The 24,585-nt window shown below is 36.4% G+C and overlaps 1 protein-coding gene across 1 annotated transcript in view; it reads left to right on the top strand.

The window, feature by feature from the left end:
• Positions 1 to 9,370: 9,370 nt before the first annotated feature.
• The window catches only part of LOC106672385 (lysosome membrane protein 2-like), a 65,108-nt gene continuing 49,893 nt past the window's right edge, over positions 9,371 to 24,585 (top strand). The window contains exon 1 of the mRNA XM_014403772.2: positions 9,371 to 9,677. The gene's annotated coding sequence lies outside the window, so the exon portion shown is untranslated. The remainder of the gene's footprint in view (positions 9,678 to 24,585) is intronic.

Below are 24,585 nucleotides of genomic sequence, written 5' to 3'. Positions count from 1 at the left end.
GGCGTCTAGATAAAATGGGAAACCAATAAAACAATCAACGTTTCATTACCAATGGTCAAGATCAATTTTAACCCATTTATCCATTCAACTGACAACGTTATATTCAAAATTATGCGATTCGAACCAGCCTTGAACTCTAGTCTCGTCACATAAATATTCTTTCTGCGCATATTTTACCGTTGCTTTTCCATGCAATTGAAGTCATCAAAATAAAATGTGAACTATTTGCAATGTTTTACGTTTCAAATCCTCGATATTTCCCAAGTTTGTACGGTCAAAATCGTCTAACAATTAGTATGCATGCGCATTATTTACAATTCACTAACAGGAATACGTCAAAAACAACATAAATAAAATCTCGATGTACCTTGTTAACACAGACAATCCTCTATCTCTCCTTCATTAACATGTTTTTACTTTTCTCTTGTTCTCTCTCTCTCATTCTCTCTCCTTCACTAACATTATTTTTACTTTTCTCTCTCTCTCTCTCTCTCTCTCTCTCTCACTCACTCACTCTCACTCTCTCCTTCACTAACATATTTTTACTTTTCTCTTGTTCTCTCTCTCTCTCTCTCTCTCTCACTCAATCTCACGATCCCTCTCCATCTCTCTCTCTTTTTCTTTCTCTTTTACCTCTTTCTTTCTCTCTCTCTCTTTCTCTCTCCCTCTCTTTCTCTTTCTCTCTCTCACTCACTCTCACTCTCTCCTTCCCTCTTTCTCTCTCTCTCTCTCTCTCTCTCTCTCTCTCTCACTCACTCACTCACTCACTCTCACTCTCTCCTTCACTCTTTCTCTCTATCTTTCTCTCTCTCGTTTGTCTCTTACTTTCGCGCTCTCTCTCACACTTTTTCTCTCTCACTCTTTCTCTCTCTTTCTTTCTCTCTCTATCTCTCTCTCTCCCCTTCACTAACATTATTTATACTTTTTTCTTGCTCTCTATCTCTCTCTCTCACTCACTCTCACTCCCTCTCTCTTTCTCTCTCTCTCTCTCCTTCACTAACATATTTTTACTTTTCTCTTGTTCACTCTCTCTCTCTCTCTCATTCTCTCCTTCACTAACATTATTTTTACTTTTCCCTTGCTCTTTCCCTCACTCCCTCCCTCTCTCACCCTCTCTCTCTCTCTCTCTCTGCCTCTCGCCCACCTCCACACTCTTTCTATTTCTCTCTCTCTCTTTACTCTTCCTCTTTATTATTTCTCCACTCTCTTTCTCTCTCTCCCCCTCTCCCACTCTCTCTCACTTTCCCTTTTTCTCTCACCCTGTGTGTGTTTCAACCCTTTTTCACCATGATGAAGGAGGCCAGTTGGAAACGGTTACGGCCCTCCTGACGGGCAGTCTGTCGGAAAATGAAAACCTCTCGCGACCGTTCTCCTCGGCCTACCAAGCCCACATGACCGTGTCTATTAGTCAGAGGGAATTTCTACCTCCACATCGCGGTATTGCGTTTCAACCGGCGAGCCAGACGGGCACAGGATATCGATCCTTTCTTTATATTGCACCTGCCCTGCAGTTTATTATCTCGGAATAAATGCCATTTCGTTTCACACTTTGTGTTTTTTATTCGGCTTATTTGCCATTCCTCTTAACTCACCAAAAGGCAACGTATTCATTCGGCCGAGCAAATGCATCTATCATCTGACACGAAATACAGGGAAGGACTTTTTTTTTACAGAATACTACAATCACCTCCAATGGAGTACAAAAGTTACAATGATAAGAATTGATCTATTTTAGAACGAAATAGTAGAAGTGAATCCCTCATGTGGCACCCACATAACGATAACCCGATAGCGTTTTCAGAGAAAAGTTAACTGAGCGAAAGATAGATGAGTGAGAGACAGACAGAATAGACAGGCGAGAAAGAATATTTTTTTATTTAAAAATCTTGCGAATTTAGTTCACGAACGACCTCTCTTACAATGAACGAGAAAGAGTGAGAGAGAGAAACAGAGAAAAAGAGAGAAAGAGAGAAAGAGAGAGACAGAGAGAGAGAGAGAGAGAGAGAGAGAGAGAGAAACAGAGAGAGAGAGAGAGAAAACAGAGAAAAAGAGAGAGAGAAAGAGAGAGAGACAGAGAGAAACAGAGAAAAAGAGAGAGAAAGAGAGAGAGAGAGAAAAAAAAGAGAAAAAGAGAAAGAGAGAGAGTGAGAGAGAGAGAAAGAGAAAGAGAGAGAAAGAAAGAGAGAGAAAGAGAGAAAAAGAGAGAGAGAAAAAGTGTGAGAGAGAGAAAAAGAGAGGGAGAAAGAGAAAGAGAGAGAAAGATAGAGAGAATTAATCACGCCCACCTCTTACATCTAACGTGACATATATTTCCAATAAAACAAAGTTATTATTGCACATTGTTTTAAAATCTCAACGTACAATAAGTAAATAAACTAATAAAAAAATTGATACAGTACAAAATTAAAATATAATCACCATTTAACAATTTGGTATTATCGTCTATTTTAGTATAAACATACGTTTAAATATCTTATCGTACGTCTCTATTAAATTTTCTCTTAATTTAATTTTTTAAGATTTGTAAATTTTTCTATTTCTTTGGGTGTACAAAAAGTGTAAAACTATAACACTTTTTACAGTCATTGTTTTATGCTTTGTAATTTGCAAGTGTTCACATTTATATCTAGTATTGATAGTGTGTACATCACATGGAAATTTTAATTTTTCGTATAAATCCTTTTTTTAGTTTTTACAACTTTGAAAATCCTACATGCTAACTTATAATCTATTAAATTTTTCATCTTTAAGAATTTAAGTTTTGAAAATTTATCGTATATACAATAGTCAAATATTAGATTTACCTTGTAACCTGTGCACATATTTAAACCTCTCTGCAAAGTAGATATTTGTAAACTATTCATGTCACATTGCACATAAGCAGAATAGAAATGTGGAAAAATTAGTGACATTACTGACTTGTTCATAATTTGATTATTAGAAAATAATAATGACCAATTTCATCGTTAATGTTCTCCATTTCAGCTGCTTTGCATTCATTTAAATCATCTGCATATAAATTAAAATTACACTTTACGAATACGTTTGTTATATATTTATATAAACGGAAAATGTGTGAAAAAGTGTGACCGGATGGATCCTAGAACGAGGAGAGAGAGAGAGAGAGAGAGAGAGAGAGAGAGAGAGAGAGAGAGAGAGAGAGTGAGAGTGAGTGTGAGTGAGGTGAAGAGCAGACAGTCTCTCTCTCCTTCACTAACATTATTTTTACTTTTCCCTTGCTCTTTCCCTCACTCCCTCCCTCTCGAACCCNGAGAGAGAGAGAGAGAGAGAGAGAGAGAGAGAGAGAGAGAGAGAGAGTGAGAGTGAGTGTGAGTGAGGTGAAGAGCAGACAGAATAGACAGACAAATAGACTAAGTGGAAAAGAGAAAGAGTAAGCGTGAGAACTAAGAGAAAGAGAGAGACTCGTAGGTTAATAGTGAACCCAATTAAATGCTCTAGAATGTGACTTACAAAGATTGGCAGTCTTTAAGCAATATAAATATAACTCAACAAGGAAAGGGCATATCCAGGAATAACACTAGGCCGAAAGCTCATCTAGAAGAAACATGCCGACAAAGCAATATCTCTCTCTCTCTCTCTCTCTACATATATATACATATTCTGTTGATGGACCTGACAAAATTACTTTTCGTTGGTAATCCGATTGTCGTAAATTGTGAAACAGACGGCTTGCCTGCGAGTTGTTGAATTTGCTTGTTAGCAGATTGATCGTTCATTTTCATCCCCGGTTGGCCCATTCTTTAAGGCATAGTGCTATGAAAGATGCTGATGCATAAAATATATTTAATAACCGGCATCGAGATGAAACAAAATCAACGAGCTGATGATTAAATGGCATACTCAGTTTTTACAAACAGGTCGTGCACGCTTTTCACGTTTTCCATTAGGGTCATGTTTTGATGGATGATGCAAGTTGTTGGACATTCGCAGCCATTTTGGACATCGCCCTGTTCACTCATGAACGGTAATCGTTGACTACACTAAAATAAAGCAAAAGCAAAATTATACAAATGAGTGTAAAAATTTCAAAAGTTACAGTTTTATTAAATATAAATATTTTATGTAGGCAGTATTTACATTAAGAGAGAACAGTCTGTAACGTCTTGAGGTCATTTTACAGGTGAATAAAAAACATCACTATTAGGTTTCACCAAGCTTTCGGCGAATGTTCCGCCATCTTCAGGGTAAAATGACCTCAAGAAGATCCAATACATCAATTTAAAACTACGGAGGTCGATCACTATCAACTAGAAGTCTGTAACGTTTTCACGGGCTGATTTTCTTTGTAGAGATTAAATGAGAAACTGAGCACATATAGTACTAAAAAAAGTAATGACGCAAAATCGTCAAATCTTAAACAAACACTTTTTCCAAATAATCGACCCCATCGAATTCGGCTATAAACGAATAACACGTCCTCCCACATGAGTAAGCAGAAGTGTATCGATAGGAAATCCAATTCCGACTTGATAAATTCAAAAAGTGGTCAAATGGTGTTTTATTTTTTGTTTATTTTAACTGTTGATTCGTGTCGGATTACAAGTTTGTCCTACTTTAACGGATTGACTTTCAAATAGTGAAATATGCAAAAGTTATGCAGATTCAGGAGGTAAAAATGCACCGGAATTCGCACGAAAATGAACACTTTTATTACCGATAGTTTTATATAACTTCCTATCTTCCATATTTTTAAGTTTTGGGTCTGACAGTTCATAGAAGGTTAAAGTTGCCGAAACGCATCTAACCGAACCTATCCAAACCAGCGTGTGTTGACGGACCAAATGACAGTTCCATCACCCCGCAGATAACATCAAGAAATCTCACAACTCCGATCATAAGCATTCGTAAGACTAGTTGTAATTTATATTTTTCGACCTATTTATATATTTATTTATAGTATATTTTCAATAGATTTTCTAAATAGTGAGACTTCTACACCAAGTCCTCAAAATCAATAAACACAATGAACAGTAATTTCAGTGAAAACTCTCTTTTCCAAGGTACAGCTTTTTTTGTATTTTTGTTCGAATATATTAGTTTTATTTTCCGCCTTCATTTCCTCACTGTTATCGTTTGACTTATCTGAGGTCTCGATGTTTTTCTACCTTGTAAGCGTACTTGAATAAAGTATTTCGTCTGTTGAATTTTACTTTCTTTCTTATCATTCTTTTCCTTGGTTTTTGACTTTTAGAGCTTATTTCCTTGGCCTTTTTCTCGTAGAATCACGATATTTATTCTTTTTGTTCATGTAAGTTTTACCAATATTGGACATCCCATCCTCCATACTCACCAATGAAGATGGTACAGTTCAGAAAGGAGTACATGTCAAAAAGACGACTAACTGTAGATTATCTGACATATCTCAAGAAGGAATCTCACATTTTTGTAAATTCCTTGATTTCCCAATTTCAAATCATCTTCGTAAGAACTTGGTTTCCATTTTGTTCAAAGACCCAGCCATACATGATTTAAACACACTGTCAACGGATCAGGGGCTTGGTTTACAAAAACATTACATCTGAGAGGGGTCAGGATCCTTAGTATTCCCTAGTTGCTACTAAACGTATACTAGTCAGGACTAGAGTGATAAGACTTTGGACACTGACGACTTCGGAGGCATAGAATAGAGCGGCAGAAACAAGTCTGTGCAGATCTCTCTCTCTCTCTCTCTCACTCACTCACTCCTCTCCTCTCCTCTCCTCTCCTCTCCTCACCCTCACCCTCACCCTCATCCTCTCTCGGTGGCTGAAATCAGGATATCTGAGGAAGCATGCAGTTTCTCCATCACCTTCATGTCGTCGAATTGGAGTTGATAAGGCGGATGGACACCATTCCGATAAGGACTGTCGACAACCCAGATGAAGCCTTCAGATGAATCACCTCAGCAGGTCCAGCATGGTCAAATTCTATAAGTTAACGAATAGGTGCAGGCCATACAGCCAATGGAAGTGGAATATCTTAAAAGTGTAAGTACCACGGCAGCTACTTAGATTTGAGATTTATAGAAGCTGACGAGGGTAAAGCTCAGTGTATGATTTGCGCAGTCCTTCCAAACAGTTCAATCGTTCCAGTTAAATTGCGCCGACGTTTTGAGGTTACACACCCAGACCTCCGGAGAAACAAACTGATTTTTTGAGGAGGCGCACTGAACTGGCTGCTTCTCAAAATTTCATTAAAAATCATGACAAAACTGTTAATGAAAACTCACTAAATGCGCCTTACCTGATAAGTTATCAAGTGGCATAGGCAGGTAAAGTTCATAGCATCGCTGAAACCCTCATAAAACCGCGTGTTAACGATATTGTATCTTTTATGCTTGATGAAAAAGCAGTTCGGTGCCATTATGAAACAATACTTTCGGACAGATACTAATCGTTGGTTTCTCCATTCCAACACAATTTATTTTCTCTCCAAATCGACGAATCAACTGATGTCGCGTGGTTGGCTATTTTATTGGCTTATGTCTGTTATCTTGGGATGTTTCCCAAACCATTTCCTGCCAATGCAACGGGCGCCGAAATATTCCATTTGTTGGACGATTTTTTTACAACTAACGGAATTCCATGTTCGAATTGCATTGACGTGTGCACAGATGGTGCAAAAGTAATGACTGGACGAACGATCGGAGTGACTAAAATAAAAGATGAATCGACGGATTGCAGCAGCAGTCATTGTGTTCTTCACAGACATGCTTTGGCTATAAAACAAATTTTAAGAAGCTTTTGGATGAGACTTTTCAAATTGTTAATTATATCAAGTGCGCCCATTGAAGTCAAGACTTTTGACGATACTATGATGATTACGATATTGCAGGCCTTCATCATTCCCAGTTTCACCATACAGAAGTCAGGTGGCTGTCTCGTGTGAAAGCACTTTCACGATTACAGGAATTACGTTCTGAAATCTTATCCCTGTTGATCAACCATAAAGTCCAATTGGCCAACATTTTCAATCATGAGAAATGGCAATGTAACCTGTCTTATTAATCGGAGTATCACAACTTTCGACGCTGATGACAAAGTTTGCGCCTTTAAAAGTAAAATCCAATTTTGGGTTGAATCTGCTGAGAAGGAAGAGGTGGTGTGTTTTCCTCTGTTAAATGATTTTTTAAAAGAAAACAACTGGAGCTTGCGGACGTTGATTGATGAAATTTGTGAACACCTTCGAAGTTTGGAGATGTCCTTTGTGCACTACATCCCAACAGCTCGAAATACAATGCTGCAAGACCATGAACGGATGGTCAAACCGTTTTTTAGTTTCGACAAAGCCAACCATACTATCTTCAAGTGAATACGGGTTTTTGGCTCCGTTGGAAAACAAAAACTTGCATTAAAACTAAATGCCGAAGCTAGTTGCTAAATGCTAGATGCTGAATCCGACATCCGTCCAGCTATCAAAAATTATACCCAAGATACCCAAATTCTGCTGGCTGCAATATCCTCACGCTTCATTTTTGCTCATTTTCATCAATCATTAACGTTCAAATTATTATTTTGAATTTGACTCCAGTTTTACCTTCCTATTGATTCCGTTCTGTCCAATTTGATTTTTGTGTTCCGGATTTTGTAAATAAAGTTAAGTAGGCCAATATAATGTCTGTTTTCATAGTGGTATCCCTCTCCATCACCTAATTAGGCTATTTTATAAAGCTTTTATTTACTATATACTACAAGTACCTAATTTTAAATACTTGAATGAGAAGGTCCACCCTGGATTTTATTCTGTGAAAAGGGGTCCGCTGGCTAAAAAGTTTAGGATGTCCTGCAGTATTAGATGATGCGTCAAAACTTGGCGATGCAGAAACAATCCTGTGCAGATATCTTTTTTTCTCTTAGGAAATCTTGTTTTATTTGGTATATATCTTTTGTTTTATAAACAAAAGATGTATACCAACACTTGGTTTAGTTTTTTGGCTCTTGTTGATAGCCTGTTTTGTAGGCTTTCTATTTATTTTTAATTACATAGTTCAAATTTGGCTTCCATCCATAATTTTTAAACTGATAATCATACAATATAAAATGTTTAAAGAAAAATGTCTTTTGGCCTCGAAGGACTTGATGTTGGCACTTGCTGTTGTGCCTTTTAACTGACTACCACCATCTTGAAAATGTAGTTAAATTCGGTCAAAAAAATCTATTGGTTGTTTTTTCCTAAATCATCAGAATTGAAAAATCTCTATTCAGAGTAATAATAATAATAAAAAATGCATTTTATTAATATTCGCAATAGAAAATATATTTTTGTTGTTACCAAGCATTACAAATACAAACTTCATGAACTATGTCCGTTTGTTGACTCAGAAGTGTTTATAACACAAAATTTAAAAATAAAAATAGAAATATAAAGTTCCGACTAAAAGTTCAATTAATTTTTTTGTTATTGGAATTATATGATTGCAGCACGTAGCTGACTATTCCCAGTCGCTACCGTTCAAATAATTTGATGTAGGATCAGTATTGTGGTCAAGGGGTAGAATTTTACTGATCATACATCCAATTAAATTTCAAGTGGTGGATACCTTCTCTTCAATTTAAATAATTAATAACTTCTTAGGGGCGTCGGTGACCGCAACGGTTTAGCGCTCATCACTGTAAGGTAAAGGTCCCGGGTTCGAATCCAGCGGCCCTGCATTCGAACCCGACATACTTAGAAATGGGCTTTTTTTCAAAAACACCGGCACCCTGAGGGTTTATATGACCTCTGCTGTTGCGAAGCCTCGTAAAAAACAATAACTTCTTCCCAGTCCAATTTTTCTTTTTTGAAACACCTTTTACAGTGTTATTTTAAGATTGGGCATATTGCTATGAAGTTGTATATGTATTCAATAGTTCCCATATTGTACAGGATCGGCTGCCTGTGGTCTACCCACTAAGTAATTAGTGCAATAATTCACCCGTAAATATTGTAGCAAAGAAATACTATAATAAATGCAGTAATATAAATTCTATTCAGAATATTTTGATTAGAAGACATTTCAGGTCTGTTTAAACCGTTTCACTAGGAGAATATCTTATGGAATGGTTATCTGCGAATACCACCCTCCGTCCTTCTTTCTTTTCTCCAAAAAGTACGTTCTGCACCCAAAATTCCAATACCGTGTCTCGCCCGTTTCCTGCTCGACGAGAAGTGCAGTCCGTGTGCTACCTGTTACGTCCAGCCCGGTGTAAATCATGAAATCATGAATGGGCATCTCGACCGGTCGTTACTCTCGACGGGCCGACCGTTCGACCTGAGAGATCGACGTTAAACCCCCCCCCCGCCGCTTACTGACGCTGTCGTGCAGACGAGAGAAAACGACCCCAAAGCCTGAAACGGAATAGGACGCGTATACCCACGGCACTGGTTTAGTGTTATACTGCGGTGGGAGGTGTGACCGTCAGAAGTGGGAGACCCTCTACTTAGGAGCCAGTTTCACGTTTAGGCAGTCAATTCTTGGCCAGTGCCGTTACAAGAACTAAGTCGGGCGCGTCTACTTTCAAGTTTCACCGTGCGCCGTTGTTTTTCTCTTCCAGTAGTTTCTCATTTTTTAAATTATTTTGTTATTAATCCCCTTCCAATAAAGTAAATCGAACCTCGACGCTTTCTTTGTGGTGCCGGCTGTGTTGTACTCTTTGTATTCGCTGTACTGCTGTGAAGTGCTAAGAAAAGAAAACAACGTGAGTATACACTTTAGTTTAAACCTTTGAGTGAGAAAATTTTGAAATATTAGCATTTTTTAAAACGACTTTTAAGTAAACAATGTGGAAAAATTTAATTCTTATCGAACGACCGGGTTTTTTTATGGCGATGATACTGGGACAGAAAGACACCGCCATATATTAAAGTGCAATTTATTTCTGAATAAACACACTGAACACTATAAAAAGTAATCCGAGAGAAAGTGCTCTTGTTTTTAATATAAAAAAAATTAATTTCTTAACATAAACCATTCAAAAATCTTGTCCGGTAAGAGGAAAAATTTATACAAGATAGAATTAAATTGTTTTCATGGTAAAAAACTTGATGGTCGAAAAGCTAAGTCCGTTAATGTAAGTTGTTTGATGCCCGTTGAACACGTGGTCATGATCGTGGAAGGGACCGTCAACCTCACGTCGATCAACCCAGGGGGCGAATAACATCTGCGGACCCCAATCGCTGAGTCGCTTCCTGTTTTCAAATAAAAGGGTCTTCTTTATGTGAAATCTAAAGGGAAAGTCCACACGTATGAAAAATTTACGCCGAATGCTTTCCCCAAAAAATATTTCCGGCGCGAATTCAAAACTATTACCGAACAAATAGTTACGCCGTGCGGCGTGTCTTCGCTCGAATTGTAGGCAGACTGGTGGACAGTCATTCGTGAGGAAGAAGCGTCCGAATCGAGAGCTTTTATGCGGCGAAAATCCTTCGATGTCCGTCCAAAAAATCGACCGGGGGCGTGTGCATTGAATGCGGGATACATTTTTGCTGTTGTCACGTCCTACACTCACAGAAATTCCCGGACATGAACAAAAATTTACGCCGTGTCGTATTCGGCGCAACATTTTTATAGGTGTAGACCCGCATTAAGATAAGGGCGGATACGCACTTGCGATTTTCAGACGCCGCGACCGAAAAATCGCGATCGCTACTGCAAACAGTGATGCGCACACTACGGCTAGAGCAGTATGAAAATGGGTCTCATCGGGTCAGGCTTTCTGCTTGAATTTTCAGTAAAAGAAAACTCGTAAGAAAATATTGGGTGCATCCCCTCATTAGTTCGAGAACAACCAAAGGCCTTTTTCTTCCTTTTATTGATTCTTACACCTATAAAACAATTGCAACGGTAAAATTGACATGAAAAACGTAGAGGAGAAATCACTCAGTGATGAACCTCCTGCAGAAGAAATAAATAATGACCACTTTTTCAATTTTCTTTGTCACTATGGCATGTGGCCATCGGCTTTTCAGACGATGTGGAGGAATATATGCGATGGTAATGAAACTGAGCTGATGTACCAAGGCATCGGGATTTTTTGGAAAGGCACGAGGGAATTTTTTCTAATAGGTTTTCGCTATTCCTGGAAAAGGGGAATATTAAGGTCACAGTATAGGGCGAGTTTTGATACATAATAAGTAGGGTTATCTATTTTTCTTAAGGACTTTCGATTGGAATCTTTGGATGCGTTGGGAGTTGGGATGGTTGGTTGACTACCAGAGTTCGATACCATAAGTCCACATAGGTTTGAAGATCATGGTGTATATTAATCTTTGGTCATTAAGCGGAAGTTTGGATCGTCTGCGATTGGCGATAACAGTTTATAAAGTTTGTTTCGTTTTAAGTACCCCTCTGTTCAGATTTTTGTCGATTTGCGTCAAGTAAACGCAAATACAAAAGAACCGTGCACTTATATTTGTAGAAATTATGAATATAATTTTATGAAGGTGGGATGAGTATGTAGAATCACTTTTTGTAAATGATGGTTCTACTCAAAGATTTGTTGTTTACTACTATCCGGATTTCAAGCATTAAACGCTCATCATCAGGTTGAAGGAGTTAGAAAAACGTTCTCGACATGAATTGTAGAGTGAACCCGTCCATCGACGTACCATTGAGAAGATGGTTTTGAATGCCGGTCGATTTGGAACATGCGATAGCGAATTACATTTTTTTTTAATAGAGCGTTCCCAACAGTAGAGGTTTTATCAACCCTGGTGGTGCCGATGTTAAAAAAAAGCCCATTTGTAAGTATGTCGGGTTCGATTTAGATTTATAGAGGGTTCAAATCCGCACATGTACGTACGTACGTTTGCCGGCAGACTCAAGAATCACCCACCCCGTGTGTTGGCAGTCCGAGGACAGGAGAGCATTTTTTCAGCATCCAACCCATGCAGTTCCAAACCCAATCGTACTCATGCTCATTCTTAAATACATCCACCCCTATTTACATACCATTCATTCAATTAGGTTGATGGAGTGCTCGATATTCCTCCTTTACACATATACAACTAAACTTAGTTGAGGGTCGAAATTCCGCCATCGACCCTCTAACATCACACATTCACGCTAATAAATACATTCATTCTCAACACAATCTAGGTATACACAATTATTACTACTATATAAATAGAACAACCCCGTTTCCCAAGGGACCCAAATAATCGCTGCCGTGTTCAAACATAATTCTCAAATCGGATGGCATTCCTGTTCTCGGCATGGAGCCAACGAATTGCACCCTTCAATACAATATAAAATATAAATTCAATATAAATATTATACTTTATTATTCAGAAATCATGAGATGCGGTCTGGTGTAATGTAGGTTTCAGAAAAACATTTTCTTTATCGTGCCAAATGCGTTCACTAATCACCACACATTATACTTTATGTAAGGTATTGGTTGAGATATAAAAGCCAGTGTCACGAGCGGGATTCGAACCCACGAAAAATGGCAGAAAGGAGGGAAAATTCGAAAGGCGGGTTTGAGGTGGGAAGTTGGTGTCCGAGTGGATCGAAGTCATGATAGCTCAAGTGGTAGAGCAGCGGGCTATTTAGCCGAAGATCGTGGGTTCGAATCCCGCTCGTGACACTGACTTTTTTTATCTCAACCAAAACCTTAATTAAAGATTAATTAATTGAAAAGAATTTATTTGGTCCATCGGTCCACGAAACCTCATAGATGTAATAAATAATGTTAGTTAAATTTCATTTTATTATTCATAAATTGTTTTCCGGTGTTTTGGTGAAATTTCTTTCAAACCATTGTAATTAAATATTTCATGTATTAAAACTCATGAAGTTCTGATCTCGTTTAATTTGTCTTACATTAACATAAGTATGTGTAACTAATGTACCGATTTTTTACGCCGGGAAACATTTTCTTTTGTTATCCACAGAGTGCGTGGTAATGTCATTTTCAGAAGCTTCTTGTCCATTTTCTTCCCAAAACCCAATTTGTCCCCCCATGTGCCTTTTCATACCTTTTATTAAGTATGGTAAGCATTTGCCTCCTTGCTTCTCTGCTCTCACGGTTTTCTCGAGTTATATTCCAAATTGTGTAAAAGCGGTCTTTTCTCCCTTATCCATAGCCAACTTCCACGATCTGGAGCTGGTGGTCTCGGGCCCGAACACATGCCATTTGAGATACGGATCAGTTGCTGTTCACCAAGAAACCGGCAGCGTTATTTCGACGAAGAAATATTTTACTGTAAGAAAATCCGAATTCCTCTCTCCGAAATTAGACAATTAGATATGTACTTCGGACTTACAATTTTAAGCCGTATCGCTCTCATCTTGTCCAGGGGCTTCGGGATTCTGATTATGATAGGCGTCTAACGTTCCTTGCACAAACGTCGATTTGGGAAGCGGAAGAAAACTTTCTTCCGTACATCCTATGGACTGATGATAGTTCACATCCATCGGCACACTAAACCGTTGGAATTTACGAACGCGGGCAGAAGTAAATCCGAGAAATTCGTACTCTTGTCATCTTCAGATGGTTCACACAATCAAAGTTTGCTGTAGACTTCTCGGAAATAGATTAATTGGGCCTTATCACTCTACGAAAATAATTTGGTGCTCAGTTCCTCAATTTTTGAGGCACGTTTTACCAACACTAATAGAGGATGTTCCTTTCCAACAAAGACAAACAATTATTCTCCAGCTTGATGATGCCTCGCACACAAATCTTTACATATGAAACGTTATTTGAATTGTCACTTCCGGGACAGGTGGATAGGACCTCATGGTCCGATCTGTTGGCCTGCTCCCTCCCCCGATATAACTTGGCTATTTTCTTTAGGGCCATTTAAAAACTAGTATCTATGCCAATCATAACCGAGCAACCTCAGTTGAAGAGCTGCTGCAAAGGATAGAAAATGCTTGTCAATCCATCTCCCCTGTCTGAGCACCGGTGAAGATTGGTTAAAAAGAGCAAATCTTTACATCTTTAAGCAAGGCAGGCAGTTCGAACATGAAATGTTATTAAGAAATAGCAAAACAAATGACTGCTTTTTTTTTAATTTTTCCATAACTTGGTCATTTTTTAACCAATTTAAAATCCGATTGCACCATTGTTTTCAACGTATAAAATCATTTAAAGCGACGGGTTAGGATGTATTGGGTCGTTGTTGAAATTTTGAAGTTGAACTCGGCCTGAGGTACCCTGTATTATTTTTCTCCAAAAAAAGTTTAAAGTTTGAAACAAGATTAAAATATATTAAACACTTTTTTTTATAGCGTCATTGGTTCAAGAGAAATTCAACCAGGCCATCTCAATAGGACACCCTGTATATAAAGATGATCAGTCACTCTTCATAGAAGGTGTAAAACTCAATTTGGTATAATATTTTGCACCTATTTAGCAATTAAACTCATAAGAATTATTTTTTTTAAACAGATCTGACTACTTAAATCTTAGAGATATAAAAGAAAACGGGAAATATGTTTTAATTTTTGGCTTAGTAAAAACAAAACTCCCGCAGGGATACAAAAACAAAACAACAATAATATCATTATCCTGTTGAATTGTTTTGAAATGACAGCATGGGAGAAAAACGCTTTTGTTTAATAACATACGACATTTAAAGCAGTCAATAATTGAAATTGCAGTGTGGCTGAAATGAAAAAGTTAGTGTCACGAGCGGGACTCGAACCCACGACTTCGGCTCGATAGAGCACCGGCGTGATTTTTCATCACAACCACACTTTACTTAAAAATTATAAACCAATTTAAATGATCAATCTAGTTAATTAGAGCCATCAAAAATACATACGGATTAAAATTAGATTTTACCTTTTTTTTAAACTTTCGTTAGACCTCAATCGATATCATACGATACAATTTCCATGAGTCAGTCTTAATTTTACATATAAACTGTTAATTTAAATTGTAAATAAGTTCGTGTACATTCAATTTTGCATTGTTATTTTTTTTTTGTCCTCCTCGGTGCTTTTAATTTTGTATCCCACAAAACACCTTTGTAATTGCCTTAATGACTCTACGTTGTTAATACAATTAATTGAAACAAGAGTTTTTAATCACAAAAAACTCTTACTTGAAGGATAAACTAAGTAAATTAACAATTTCTGCACTAAAGAAAAATAGATACGCAAAAGTTATCGCATTATTCTCATCAATTTTTGTGATTTTATTCAGTGTGATATATTGTAATTATTCACTAAGGAATAACTTTCTCTCTTCTTACCGTGACTCAAGTATAGGCTTAAAAAGTGTACTGGAAAATAGCATAATAAAAAAGTATCACTAGTTACTAACAGAAAAGCACCACATTAAATACAGGAACAATTGAATGACCCTTGTGAGAGGAATTATACAATAAAACAAAACGGCGTTTTCATTCTTGAATTTTTTTCCCGAATTTTCCTAATACACCTCTTGGAGCTTATCAAATAATTGCTTTAGAATCAACCATTCATATTATAAATACTGTGGGTTATTCTTAAGTCAGTTGTTTAAAACGAATCAGGTCAATACTATTAAAAATTATTCTTTTTATGTAAGGTCTCGGTTGAGGTGAAAAAGTTAGTATGACGAGCGGGATTCGAACCCACGACATTCGGCTTTATTCGCCACTGCTTTAACCACTTCAGCTATCGTGACAAGTGGTTAGAACAGTGGCGTGTTGAGCCGAAGGTCGTGCGTTCGAATCCCGTTCGTGATACTAACTTTTTCATCTCAACCGAGACCATACATAAAAACAATAATTAATTTGAAAGAACGAATTTGGTCAATTAGACCACTAAAACATAATCAACTATTAAAAATCCTGCTTGGTTCGCAATTTTAAACATACAATTGGTGGCGTCGGTGGGCGCAACGGGCGCTCATCACTCTAAGGTAAAGGTCCCAGGTTCGAATCCAACGGCCCTTCATTCGAACCCGACATACTTACAAACGGGCTTTTTTTCAAAAACACCGGCACCCTGAGGGTGGATATGACCTCTGCTGTTTCGAACCCTCGTAAAAAAAGGAAAAAAAAACGTACAATTGCAAAATTTGCTAGGACGATTGTTCCGATTTACGTTATATAAATTAGCTTTTATACAGTGCACTTCATAATGCTAAAACATTTTTTTATAAAAAAAAATATTAGTTAATGATATAACATTTTCATGTGTTTCTTTGTTATTAAAAAAGTAATAAATTTGTATTAAAAGCTTTCCTTACATTTTTAGGTGGGGTTGAGATGGGAAGTTAGTGTCCGAGTGGATCGAGGTCACGATAGCTCAAGTGGTAGAGCAGCGGCGTATCTAGCCGAAGATCGTGGGTTCGAATCCCGCTCGTGCCATTGACTTTTTTATCTCAACTTAAAACCTTAATTAATTGTAATATATTAATTGGTCAAGCGGACCACGAAATTAGTGAATTTACATTTTCACTTTTACATTTCAAATTAAATTCACTATTTTTCGTGGTCCGCTTGACCAATTAATATCATTCAATTAATTAATGTTTTTAGTTGAGATAAAAAAGTCAGTGCCACGAGCGGGATTCGAACCCACGACCTTCAGCTTGATATGCCGCTACTCTACCACTTGAACTATCGTGCTTCGATCCACTCGGGCACTAACTTCCCATCTCAATCTCCCATCGGGTTCGAATGCAGGGCCGCTGGATTCGAACCCGGGACCTTTACCTTACAGTGATGGGCGCCGTGTCAACGCCTAAACCGTTGCGGCCACCGACGCCCCAAGTTAAACTTGTCGACACAAATTTGGACCCATAATCGCCTGAAATCACGAAGTGGATTTTAGATGGTTCAAAACTGTCTCTTGTCTTCGTCCGTCTTAATAAATTGCATAAAGACATACTTAACCAATCAACTCATTTTACAAAATTTCCCTTGTCCAGTTTTCCTCCGAGAGAGGAGAATAGTTGACAAATAATAACACGAACTGTTCACATTGTTAAATTAGAATTAGTTGATGTCCAGGCCAGGCCGATTAAATAAGGCTTCAGAACTTGATTTACGAAACTTTTCCACGTCAATTAAGCGTTAAGGAGGTAGAGACAAACAATTGAAGTGATTTTCAAAGATCATGCCATTGAACTTTGCCCTCGTTGTTATTTCATCTTTATTCAGAAGCCCCAGGCTCCCATCTGTGATTCTCCACGACGAAATAATTGCCCCTGTTTTTAAACGGTTCGACACTGGTTTAAAACGCATTCAGTTATCTTAAGCCTATTTTAAAAAGGATTTTATTGACAAGGAGAGGCTTTTTTTCGTGATACTTGGTCGTAAAATATTAGACAAGTGCTCGATCGTTCTAGAAGCCGGACAGGAAAGTAGTTTGTATTTCTGCCTTTGTTGTGCATGTATATAAGGGTTTTATATTATTTGATTATTTATCTTGGATAAAAAAAACAGGGTGTTCGGCTACTCGTGTTATAAACTTTACCAGTAGATTCTACATTCAAAATGGAACCAAAAAGTCCTATCAACTGTGGTCCGAATCTCAACAGTGTCGGTGTTATTCCCCTTTTTCTGATTTTTTAAGATTTCACGCTTCAAATAAACAATGGTAACTCCAAAACTAAAAGGCTTTGGACAAATCCGTTGATACCATTGAAACCTACGTTAAATTTTCAATAAGATGTGATCAATAGAAAACTTGTAAACGTTGGTAAAATAAGCGTTTTAGTAGCCAGAACTTAGAATTTTTATTAACTTTTTTTTATTAAACTAGCTATGGTGATTGTAAACTACTATTTCCAAACCTAGAGACCAACAAATTTCAGAAAATGTACTCCATTTAATTTCCTTTTTAGTGGCGTAATTGATTTTTTAATTACTTTTTTCAAAGGTGAAGAAATTGACGAAGGAAAGGAAATTTTTAATGGATGAACTAAAATGTTTTGAATCTTAAAACACTTTTTTTCCGGGGAATAATAACACAATAGTCCTTTAATAAAAGTTTAATTATTAAATTAAAATATAAATCAATTAAAATTAAAAAACGTTTAATAAATTCTTTCAAAATTTCCTTAAGTTTTTATTTTTTAAATCTTCCAACTTTACTAATCTGTTCTTTCCTTTCATTCATCAATTTCTTCATCTTGGACGAAAGTAATCAAAAAAGCAATTGCACCATTAAAAAGGATATTAAATGGAGTACGTTTTCTAAAATTTGCTGGTCTCTAGGTTTGGAAATAGTAGTTTAGAATCACCATAGTTGGTTTTTCAACTTGAAAATTTTTTTTTCAAAGTTCTGGCTACTAAACGTTTATTTCATCAACGTTTACAAGTTTTGTATTGATCACATCTTATTGGAAATTTAACGTAATTTGTAACGGTTTGAACGGATTTGTCCAAAACCTTTTAGTTTTGGGGTTATCATTGTTTATTTGAAGCAAGGTCTTGAAATCTTAAAAAATCAGCAAAAGTGGAATAACTCCGAAACTGTTGAGATTCGGACCGTAGTTAATTACGACTTTTTAATTACATTTTGAATCACTGGCAAAGTTTGTAACACGAGTAGCCGCAAACCCTGTATATAATAAGTTACAAAAAAAAAAAAAAAATACACTTCCAGTAAAGTAGGTCTTAAAAAAATGAATTAAGCGCCGGTTAAAGCCCTTAAATACGAATTTTTATAAAAAACAAAAAAAACTACATTTTTTGGCTTGATCCGTTGGAGCATTTTTTTTTCCTACAAGAGGACGACCAAGTTGGTGGGGTCACGGATTTGGACCGAACTTTTTTTGGGTGATTCTACACTCCAAAATGTCGGATACATATCCGCCACTTCTTGCGAATAGACCCTGTTTTCGCCGAAAGAAATTTTTGAAAGTTGAAATTTTCCATTTTTTAATATTTTTATTTCTTCTTTCTAGTTATATATAATTTTTCAGAATTTTTTATGTAGATTGATCAAAAACCAACAAAATGTCTAAAAACTAATAATTTTTTAAGTAAGCTAGGTCAAAATTTTTTAAAAAATTGAAACTGATGAAATTGCGGTATAGCACCTCTAGAGACCCGTAAATATAAATTTTTGTTTGTATTTAAACTGATCGAATTTTTGACCCCTAGAATTTTTTGATAAATCGTTTTCGGAATATCTGATTGAAACGGCTGTAATTCAAAAACATATAAAAAGGATTTTAACGTCAAACAGACCATTTGAAAGAAGAGAAACGTTGATTTTTATTTAACGACGATGTACCATTAAAATAAAAAAAATATTTCTGCAAGAAAGTACACATAATAGCAAAACAATTTGTCAGAAATTAACCTAGTTTAAAAAAAAATGATAATAATAATTCGATTTGTTTGATATAGTTATAAAATGCATTGACAATTTCTTTGACAAGAATTATCAACCATAAAAATCGATCCACTATTTTTTGAGAAAAAAGATGTTAGAGCTTGTATTAGGAATGTCAGTCATGCAGAAGGTCGTCGAAATCATCATTCAAAAAATTAATTTACACCGATTTCAGTGAAAGTCAATATGTAAGGGTTTTATAACGCTACAATCACGAATCTTACAACGAGGTCAAGTTTTGACCATTTTCTGACCCATTTTGCTTACAGAATGTTTATTAAAATATGCAAAAACAAGCAGTATTTTGTTGATTTATCTTTCTAAATCATACCATGTAAGAATATTCTGCGGTTCAGAACATTTTCTTTTTATATTAACCAACAATGAAATTAATACGCCAAAAACAATTAATATTTAAAAATAATTATATATTATTTTATTTATTAAATTATTTTTTAATCATAATTTTAAACCCTACTATTAATATTTTTAATTAATTGCGACCAAAATTAAATTTTGAAAAGCTTCATTAACCCGATTAAGTCGATTTTTAATTATTCTTTTTCGCGGCGTATTTTATAGGGGTCTAAACCTATTTGACTATGCTCAATTAATTATACACAATTTTTTTTTAAAATGAAAAATTTGTGTCACAGGCGGGATTCGAACCCACGACTTTCGGCTAAATACGCCGCTGCTCTACCACTTGAGCTACCGTGACTTCGATCGCCCATGCCACAAACTTCTCATTTCGACTACCCGATTTTATTCTAATTACAAGCAATTTCATTTCGAAAAAAATTGTGTATAGTTAATTGAGTATTTATATATTTAATAGAAGCTGATAAAATTTACTTTTTGACTATATTCTTCATCATCAAATACTTCAAACAAGGAAAAAACTGTCTAATGAAATACAATTAACTTTACTTTCTAAAATAATAATACTTAACTTCACTCAGCAAATGATGGCGTTAAGAGAAAAACAAGATGTGCGGGCAAGTTGGTGTATGTATGGACCAGCACTCGGCACGATATACAAAAGCATTTTCCTCCCCTTGGCTACATGCGGTGTGACAGGCTGGCTAGACTCACTGAATCCTGAAGGCGTACAGATCCTTGCACAGGCCCAAAGGTTAGCTCTGTTAAGAACGACCAAAGGTACCGTACAGAGTCAAATCACGTTCTCCAAGGTATTGCCAAACCCGTCGATCTCGACCTCATTTTTGTAACGACACTGGGAAAAAAGGGCCAACTGTCGGAAACAGAGGGCTGTGATCAAAAGACGCTCAACTCCATCACGGAAGCTGACCAGTCGACGGCCAAAGCAAAGATGGAAAAATGGATCCTCGACAAGTGGCAGAATCGACGGTCCCACAGCGGAAAGGGCAGAACCACTTTCGAGTACTTTCCAACAATACAAGTGCGAATGTCATCGTTGATTAAGCCAAACTTTTGGCTCTCCCGGTTCCTGAGTGGTCGTGGAAACTTCAAGTCATACTTGCACTGATTCCGCCTGTCCACCACAATCTGCAGAAGGCGCGACGCGAACCAGGATACGGAACATGTCCTATTCCATTGTGCACAGTACGAAACCGACAGAGAGCCGCTGAAAAAAATGTTCCAAAGTTGTCCATCAGAAAAAACAGAGGCTTGTGATAGACAAGGAAACTTACGAAATATTCCACAGGGTTATGACTGACATAGCGTCGAACAAGAAGCGTTGTAAAGATTGAGTGAGGTAAAAGGGGGGAAAACTGACAAATATTTAGATTGCTAAAACATTAGGGAAATCGGATTGTTTCTCTCACTTAGTTTAATATTAACATAAAATTTGTCGGAAAAAAGTTTTATGCATGCATATATATACATAATATACCTATATATTACAGTTTAGCTCCTATTTATATTATTTATTTATTTAATTGTTGACAAAACCTATTCGTATACACATGTGAGAGAGAAACAAAAGGGGAATACCCATTTAGTTTATTTAAATTCAAAGCTCGTTTTTAAGTCCCATTCCCCTCGAATTCCTCAGCAATCAGCTAGGAAATAGAAGGGAAGCTTAGTTTCAAAACAACATTCACACTTTGAATTAAGTTTAGAGTATGGCGGGTCCGCCGGCATAGGGTCTCCTTTAGGTACGGCGGGGAAGCAGGTGGGTTAAAAAAAATTGAAATACAATTCATAATTATTCTGTCTCGAGTTCGAATCCAGCGGCCCTGCATTCGAACCCGGCAAACTTACAAACGGGCTTTTTTTCAAAAACACCGACACCCCGAGGGTTGAGAAGAGCCCTGCTATTGCATACCTTCGTAAAAAAAGTTGTAATAACATTTATGTTTTAGTGGTTAATTGACCAAGTTACTTCTTTCAATTAATTATTATTTTTATGTAAGGTTTTGATTGAGATAAAAAAGTCAGTGTCAGAAGTGGGATTCGAACCCACGGAGGATTAGATCGAGGATCGAAGTCACGATAGCTCAAGTGGTAGAGCAGCGGCGTATTTAGCCGAAGGTCGTGGGTTCGAATCCCGCTCCTGACTCTGACTTTTTTTATCTCAAAAAAAACCATACATAAAAAGAATAATTAATTGAAAGAAATAACTTGTTCAATTGAACACTAAAACATAATAGGATTAATATTTAATAAGTAAAACAAAGTATATCTTCAGTAACACCTCCCCGTGGCCACTTCGTAAGTCGCTGAAAATCGAATCCTGATTACACGACATTTGAAAATGGCAAAAAGAGGGAAAATTCGCACAGTTGTAATAACGTTGGATTTGGATAAAATCCAGAGATTGAAACACCTTACATCGGAGTTGGAAAATAGCTCCCGGCGGATCGAACCCGAAAGTGTTCAATTTTTGATTACTATAAAAATTCGTATTTAAGGGCTTTAAAGAATGCTTAAAACATATCTGAATTGTTTTTATGAAAAATAAAATTTTCTGCCTACTTTACTGGAAGCGTCTTTTGGTTCTTGTAACTTTCGATATATCTTCACGAATCCCCTTTAATAAAATCGTAGATGAAAATCACATCGAATGATAACAACCTTAAAATACATAAATAACGTGGGTACAGCTACAAATGAAAAATAAAATAAAATGATGAATGCTGGAAATATATGTACAACGAATGGAGAAAACTAGATTTAAAAAAAATTTAAATTACCTAAAATATTTTTTACTCGGATCCTAGGCTCATTGGCAAAAACTCTTGTCCAATATTTTTCTACTTAGTCTCATAAAAGTGTAAGTTTCAAGTTCACGGTGTCATATTATCGTGTTGGCCGGATCCCTTTTCTTACTAAAAATGGAGGGTGATTTTATCAAATAATTATTTTCAGAGGATTAAGGTGCGAAATAATAGTATTGATGAAACTAGCAAGTGTTTTTGTTTGTTAATTTTTTTTTTGAAGATCGGTTGCGATTGTGAGCTGAGATCCCACTGTTCTGCACTGGGCAGATCACGATTTGCGGTAATCAAACGAGGGTTAGAAATTAAAGTTTAATATTAGAAAAATCGTTCGAACGCCGGTGGGATTATCTTTCTCGTAATATAGACTCCACGATCAAATGAATTGGCAATATTTTGTTGCTAAAACCTATATTAAGAAAATATTTTATTATACAATTAATTATTCTATTTTTTCTTGTTAAGAACCGGCATGAAAATGCAATATTCGCACGTGTTTGTTATTATTCTTATTAACATACTGGCACATGCATTGTAACTGTATGACAGTGTAAATTTGTTGGACTTATAAATAGTTCGTAAATAAACCAAGGTCAATCAAAACGAAGATTATCAAATTAGTGATGCCCCTGTTTTCAAAGGTATTATCCAATACGTAGTATAATATTTACTACGAGCTCGTTACAATTTTGATTTTGAATGTTTCTTGTCAAAGAATCCTGTGGTTAATTTTTTTTCTTTGGATATTAAATCGTAAAATGTTTTGTCACACGATGCCTGTAAAAGAAGAACGCAGTAATATTAATTCATCGTAAATTAATATCTGTTTACGCCAAAGTAATTAGCGTAAATATTTTGTTTCTGTTTAAACGATGACCCATTCTCTTGTGCCCTAATCGCGAAAACGGGCCGATGCGTCCGAGAGAAACGAACGTCTTGCTTCCGTGCTTCCGTTTTATTGCTTCCGTGCAAACATTTTATTTAGTCTTAAGCCAGGAACACACTTACCCGATGCTACGCCATGCGACGCTACCCGATGCCTTGCCACGTTTTGGTGGGGTGTGCACATCTATCCGACTCAAGCACACGTCGCGTACAGACCACAGCGTTTATCACAATTCATTAATTCACTACTTTCGTGGTCCGCTTGACCAATTAATACATGACAATTAATTAAGGTTTTTAGTTGAGATGAAAAAAAGTTAATGGCATGAGAGGGATTCGAAGCTCAGGTGGTAGAGCAGCGGCGTATCTAGCCGAAGGTCGTGGGTTCGAATCCCTCTCGTGCCATTAACTTTTTTTCATCTCGACTAAAAACCTTAATTAATTGTCGTTTATCACAATAATCACTATCACAATCGCAACGCATCTTTTGTTCTTAATGCACTATTTTGTGCAAAACCTTGTAATAAATTGTTAGTTAAATTTTATGCGCACAACCATGTAATAAATTGTTTGTGAAACTTAATTGTTTTAAATAAAGTTATTCCGGTGTTTTGATAAATTTTCTTCCTAACCGTCATAATTAAACAATGTTTATAAAAACTTATGAATTTTTGATCCCGTTTAATTTTGTTTACATTAAAATAACATGTAATTAATATAACGACAAAATTACATGTACTTAGTTTGAAATAAACTAAAAAAAATATGAGTGTCCTGTTCTGATGCTAGTCGACGAAAATGGTGTAATTTTACTAGCAAAACTATGAAATAAATTGTTAATTAAATTTTATGAGCAAAACCGGGTAATAAATTGTTCTAATTTTAGTATATGTACCGCCGAAGCGAGTACAATAAATTGTTAGTTAAATTCATTATATCAAAAAATCGTATTCCGGTGTTTTGATTAATTTTGTACCAAACCATTAAAAATAATTTTTGTAAATAAAAACTAATTAATTTTTAATCAAAGTTAATTTGGTAGTATGTTGTAATTAATATAACGACAATAATACATGTAGTTTGAATAAAAATATGAGTGTCCGGTTCTTTTGTCTTCGACTGTACTCGATGCTACCCGACGAAAATCTGGACAGTGGGGATCGCAGAGCGTAGAGTAGGGTAGCGTTGCGTGGCATGGGGTAGATGTGCACGGGGGTAATGCAACCT

Source organism: Cimex lectularius, unplaced genomic scaffold, assembly GCF_000648675.2.
Source record: "Cimex lectularius strain Harlan isolate CLEC.00 unplaced genomic scaffold, Clec_2.1 scaffold160, whole genome shotgun sequence".
NCBI lineage: Eukaryota > Metazoa > Arthropoda > Insecta > Hemiptera > Cimicidae > Cimex > Cimex lectularius.
Note: the sequence above shows the minus strand (reverse complement) of the source record. Positions and strands in the feature narration are given on the sequence as shown.